This window comes from Triticum urartu, chromosome 2A, assembly GCF_056163025.1.
Source record: "Triticum urartu cultivar PI428250 chromosome 2A, HENAU_Tu73, whole genome shotgun sequence".
Classification (NCBI taxonomy): Eukaryota; Viridiplantae; Streptophyta; class Magnoliopsida; order Poales; family Poaceae; genus Triticum; species Triticum urartu.
This window is the reverse complement of record NC_141874.1, coordinates 157,062,083-157,068,755: the sequence shown is the minus strand read 5'-3', so window position 1 is coordinate 157,068,755 and position 6,673 is coordinate 157,062,083.

Genomic DNA, 6,673 nt, shown 5'->3' with positions numbered 1-6,673 from the left:
AATCCTAGGGGATCCTCCTCCACCCAAGGGTGATCCCGTGTTTGAGCTTAAACCGTTACCTGATACTCTTAAATATGCTTATCTTGATGAGAAAAAGATATACCCTGTTATTATTAGTGCTAACCTTTCAGAACATGAAGAAGAGAGATTATTAAAAACTCTGAAGAAGCATCGTGCTGCTATTGGGTATACTCTTGATGATCTTAAGGGCATTAGTACCACTCTATGTCAACATAAAATTAATTTGGAAGAAGATGCTAAACCAGTTCGTGATCATCAACGCGGTCTGAATCCTAAAATGAAAGAAGTGGTAAGAAAGGAGATACTAAAGCTCCTTGAGGCAGGTATAATTTATCCCGTTGCTGATAGTAAGTGGGTAAGTCATGTCCATTGTGTCCCTAAGAAGGGAGGTATTACTATTGTTCCTAATGATAAAGATGAATTGATCCCTCAAAGAATTATCAATGGTTATAGGATGGTAATTGATTTCCGCAAGTTAAATAAGGCTACTAAAAAGGATCATTACCCCTTACCTTTTATCGATCAAATGCTAGAAAGATTGTCTAAACATACTCATTTTTTCTTTCTAGATGGTTATTCTGGTTTCTCTCAAATACCTGTGTCAGCCAAAGATCAATCAAAGACTACTTTTACATGCCCTTTTGGTAGTTTTGCTTATAGACGTATGCCTTTTGGTTTATGTAATGCACCTGCTACCTTTCAAAGATGCATGATGGCTATATTCTGTGACTTTTGTGAAAAGATTTGTGAGGTTTTCATGGACGACTTTTCCGTCTATGGATCTTCTTTTGATGATTGCTTGAGCAACCTTGCTCGAGTTTTGCAGAGATGTGAAGAAACTAATCTTGTCTTGAATTGGGAAAAGTGCCACTTTATGGTTAATGAAGGTATTGTCTTGGGGCATAAAGTTTCTGAAAGAGGTATTGAAGTTGATAAAGCCAAGGTTGATGCTATTGAAAAGATGCCATGTCCCAAGGACATCAAAGGTATAAGAAGTTTCCTTGGTCATGCCGGTTTTTATAGGAGGTTCATCAAGGACTTCTCAAAAATCTCTCGACCTCTGACTAATTTATTACAAAAAGATATACCATTTGTCTTTGATGATGATTGTGCAGAAGCATTTGAAATACTTAAGAAAGCATTGATCTCTTCACCTATTGTTCAGCCACCTGATTGGAATTTACCCTTTGAAATTATGTGTGATGCTAGTGATTATGCTGTAGGTGTTGTTCTAGGATAAAGAGTTGATAAGAAACTAAATGTTATTCAATATGCTAGTAAAACTCTAGACAATGCTCAAAGAAATTATGCTACTACTGAAAAAGAATTATTAGCAGTTGTATTTGCCTATGATAAGTTTAGACCTTATATTGTTGATTCTAAAGTAACTATTCACACTGATCATGCTGCTATTAAATATCTTATGGAAAAGAAAGATGCTAAACCTAGACTTATTAGATGGGTTCTCTTGCTACAAGAATTTGATTTACATATTGTTGATAGAAAAGGAGCTGAGAATCTTGTTGCAGACAACTTGTCTAGGTTAGAAAATGTGCTTGATGACCCACTACTATTGATGATAGCTTTCCTGATGAGCAACTAAGTGTCATAAATACTTCTCCTACTGCTCCATGGTATGCTGATTATGCTAATTACATTGTTGCTAAGTTTATACCACCTAGTTTCACATACCAGCAAAAGAAAAAGTTCTTTTATGATTTGAGGCATTACTTTTGGGATGACCCACATCTTTATAAAGGAGTATATGGTGTTATTAGACGTTGTGTACCTGAGCATGAACAGGAATGAATCCTAGGCAAGTGTCATTCCGAAGCTTATGGAGGACACCAAGCTGGAGATAGAACTGCACATAAGGTACTGCAATTTGGTTTTTATTGGCCTACTCTCTTCAAGGATGCCCGTAAGTTTGTCTTATCTTGTGATGAATGTCAAAGAATTGGTAATATTAGTAGACGTCAAGAAATGCCTATGAATTATTCACTTATTATTGAACCATTTGATGTTTGGGGCTTTGACTATATGGGACCTTTTCCTTCCTCTAATGGTTATACACATATTTTAGTTGTTGTTGATTACGTTACTAAGTGGGTAGAAGCTATTCCAACTAGTAGTGCTGATCATAACACTTCTATTAAAATGCTTAAAGAAGTTATTTTTCCAAGGTTTGGAGTCCCTAGATATTTAATGGCTGATGGTGGTTCACATTTTATTCATGGTGCTTTCCGTAAAATGCTTGCTAAATATGATGTTAATCATAGAATTGCATCTCCTTATCACCCTCAGTCTAGTGGTCAAGTAGAATTGAGTAATAGAGAACTCAAATTAATTTTGCAAAAGACTGTTAATAGGTCCAGAAAGAATTGGTCCAAGAAACTTGATGATGCATTATGGGCTATAGAACTGCATATAAAAATCCTATGGGTATGTCTCCATACAAAATGGTCTATGGAAAAGCATGTCACTTACCTCTCGAACTAGAACACAAGGCTTATTGGGCTATTAAAGAACTTAATTATGATTTTAAACTTGCCGGTGAGAAGAGGTTATTTGATATTAGCTCACTTGATGAATGGAGAACCAAAGCCTACGAAAATGCCAAGTTGTTTAAAGAAAAAGTTAAAAGGTGGCATGATAATGTCTCCATACAATATGGTCTATGGAAAAGCATGTCACTTACCTCTCGAACTAGAACACAAGGCTTATTGGGCTATTAAAGAACTTAATTATGATTTTAAACTTGCCGGTGAGAAGAGGTTATTTGATATTAGCTCACTTGATGAATGGAGAACCAAAGCCTACGAAAATGCCAAGTTGTTTAAAGAAAAAGTTAAAAGGTGGCATGATAAAAGAATACAAAAGCGTGAGTTTAATGTAGGTGATTATGTATTGCTATACAACTCTCGTTTAAGATTTTTTGCATTAAAACTTCTCTCTAAATGGGAGGCTCCTTACGTTATCGAGGAGGTCTACCGTTCCGGTGCCATAAAAATCAACAACTTCGAAGGCACAAATCCAAAGGTGGTGAACGGTCAAAGAATCAAACACTATATCTCAGGTAATCCTATAAATGTTGAAACCAATGTTATTGAAACCGTAACCTCGGAGGAGTACATAAAGGACACTTTCCGGAACGTTTCAGACTCCGAAAAGGAATAGGTATATGGAACGGTAAGTAAACCGACTCCAAAACAGTTTTTAAGGCAATATTTCTCCGTTTTGGAATATTTAGAAAAATAGAAAAATAAGCAGCAGTCCGGGAAGGACACGAGGGCTCCACGAGGGTGGAGGGTGCGCCCCCCTACCTCGTGTGCTCTCCGGACTCCGTTTTCATACACGACACGTATTTTGGTCGGTAAAAATTCATTATATAATCTCCCGGGGGTTTTGACTCCCGTATCACGCAAATATCTCTTGTCTTTGTTTTGAGTTGTCCTGCTGCAGATAGAGCAACATGTCGTCCCAGGATTCGGAAGGAGAAAGCTATGTGGATGATTACCTCGCAGATCCTAAGGTCTATGGGGATGTGGAGCACTGTGGTTGGACTACGGAAGAAGAAGATTACTATGAACCCAAGGGAAAGGAGGAGACGAGCTCAGATGAAGATGAAGTCCCACTACCTCAACCTGGGGACATGCATGTGGAGTTCAAAAAGTCAAGCTTCCCGGATAGGGTAAAGAAACCTAAGATCGAGTTTATCCCTTTTCGCCTCTTGCAGGAGAACAGGCAGGAACTATGCAAAAAGATACTGAGCTTGGAGCAGGAGATCGAGGACCTAAGGGACCAAAATTCTGTCCTCAAACGCAAATTAAGGAAGAAGCCCATGCCATCAACAAAATCACCACCGTCTCCACCAACAAAGAAGAATTGAGTATCTGGTATGGGCACTCCACTTGGCAACTGCCAAGCTTGGGGGAGTGCTCCGGTATCGTATCACCATCACTTTTATCTTTACTGTTTTTCTTAGTTCGATCCTTTTGGTAATATCTTGATCTAGCACTACAGGAATCAGCTACTTTGCCATCTGCCACGGCAGACGGCAAAGGCATGGATGGCTGACGGCAAAGGTCTTTGCCGTCCGCCGTGGACGGCAAAAGGTGACGGCAAAGTAAGGTTCGACAAAGAGGTACTTTGCCGTCTGCTTCGGGCGGCTGACGGCAAAGGAGCCTTTGCCATCAGCAGCGGACGGCAAAGAGTGCAGACGGCAATAAATGCGCTGTTACTCCGTTAGGTTGTTAACGGCAGGCCTTTGCCGTCCGCCGCTGACGGCAAACTTCGGAAGGCCTTTGCCGTCCGCCGAGTGATGTCAGCCGACATCACTACACGGCAGGCCTTTGCCGTCCGCCACTGTAGGCAAAGTTTTTAATCTTTGTCGTCCGCCGCCGACGGCAAAGCCTTTGTCGTCAGCCACTGTAGGCAAACTGACCAAATTGGTTAGCCTCCCAAGAAGCACAGTTGCCTGCCATGTGACCTCTTTGCCGTCCGCTGCTGATGGCAAAGAGCCCTTTGCCATCGGTGGCAGACGGCAAAGAGCCTGCATATTGTCCCTTTTTTGTGTTTTTTCTTAATCCAACAATTTTCACAGCAAATATATATGACATATATAGATATATTTAACAGCAAACATTTCACATATCCAGCACATAATTCCATATACATATGACATAGCAAAGTTTCATCAACATAGCAAGTTCCATCAAGTTCCATCCATACACATTGTTCCATATACATATTACATAGCAAAGTTTCATCAACATAGCAAGTTTTATCATAGCAAGCTAGATACAATGCAAAGTTTTAGCAAAGAAAAAGCAAGCACTCCATCATAGCAAGCTAGCTTCCATGAAGTGAGTGAAATCTGCAAAATGGTAAATAAGAAAGTTATAAATAGGTGAATAGAACAAGAAGAAGACTAGAACAAGAAGTATATGTCATTTATGACCTAACTTAGGTGGAATGGATCATTTATGAGCTAACTTAGGTGGAATGGATCATTTATGAGCTAACTAAGTTGAAATGGGTTGTTTATGAGCTAACTTAGTTGAAATAGATCATTTATGAGCTAACTTAGTTGAAATGGGACGTTTATGAGCTAACTAAGGTGAAGGGCATCGTTTTTGAGCTAACTAAGGTGAAATGGATCGTTTTTTAGCTAACTAAGGTGAAATGGATCGTTTTTGAGCTAACTAAGGTGAAATGGATCGTTTTTGAGCTAACTTAGTTGAAATGGGTCGTTTATGAGCTAACAAAGGTGAAATGCCACGTTTTTGAGCTAACTAAGGTGAAATGGATCGTTTTTGAGCTAACTTAGGTGAAATGGATCATTTAAGAGCTAATTTAGGTGAAATGGATCGTTTTAGCTAACTTAGGTGAAATGGATCGTTTAGGAGCTACTCTAGGTAAATTGGGTCATTTTAGAGCTAACTTGGATAAACTGGATCATTTATAAGCTAACCTAGGTAAGATGGGTCATTTTGGAGCTAACCTAGGTGAAATGGGTCATTTTGGAGCTAACCTAGGTGAAATGGGTCATTTTAAAGCTAATGTAGGTAAAATGGATCATTTAGGAGCTAATCTACGTAAAATGGGTCATTTTAGAGCTAACTTGGATAAATTGGATCACTTATAAGCTAACTAAGGTAAAATGAGTCATTTTAGAGCTAACTTAGGTAAAATGGATCGTTTATGAGCTAACTAAGTTAATTATGCAATTTTTGACATAAGTAAGCTAAGTACATATCGTTTTAGAGCTAACTTAGGTAAAATGGATGGTTTAGGAGCTAATCTACATAAAATGGGTCATTTTAGAGCTAACTTGGATAAATGGGATCACTTGTAAGCTAACTAAGGTAAAATGAGTCATTTTAGAGCTAACTTAGGTAGAATGGATGGTTTATGAGGTCAGTAAGCTTATTAAGTCATTTTGGAGGAAAAGAAGCTAACTCTAGGTCATTATGGTAAGCATATTGGAGGAAATAAAGCTAAGTCTAGGTCTTTATGCATTTGTTAAGCAAAACACTAGAGAAACTTACCGTGATCACGGAGATGTAGGAGCGGGCTGGCTCGCGCCGGTAGCTGGAGAAGGATCGTGCGATGCGTTTCTGGAGTTAAGCTGCACCAAAGATCATTTCCAATGTCTCATTAGCATTATGACACTCAAATGTTAAGACTAGCAAGTAATGTCCATTCAAATTGAACTCACCGTGCTCCCAGGAGCAATCACTGGCATCGGTGGAGCGGTCTGACCGGACTTCTCGCACACAGACTGCACATTTGGTTTTGACAAAACAGTCATACTAGTTAGTAATGAGACTCAAATGTTAAGACAAGCAAGTAATCTGCAGAAGAAACTTACCACAAGGAGCTCGTACATGGCCCTTGCCTGCATGTCATTCCGTGCCCTCTCCTCCTCCAACATCTTTGTCGTCCTCTCGTCCAACTCCCGCTGCCTCTCCGCCGCCTCCGCCAGAAGTTTCTCCATTCTATCTCTCTCACTCTGTATAGCAACCTGCAACACCACTCACATGACCATTTGTAATCATTGATGGAAGCGCACAAAATGTAATGGAGAAAGATAGCTGAGTACGTATAACTAACCTTGAAGGCGAGTTGGACTGGCCGTTCACGAGGCCTT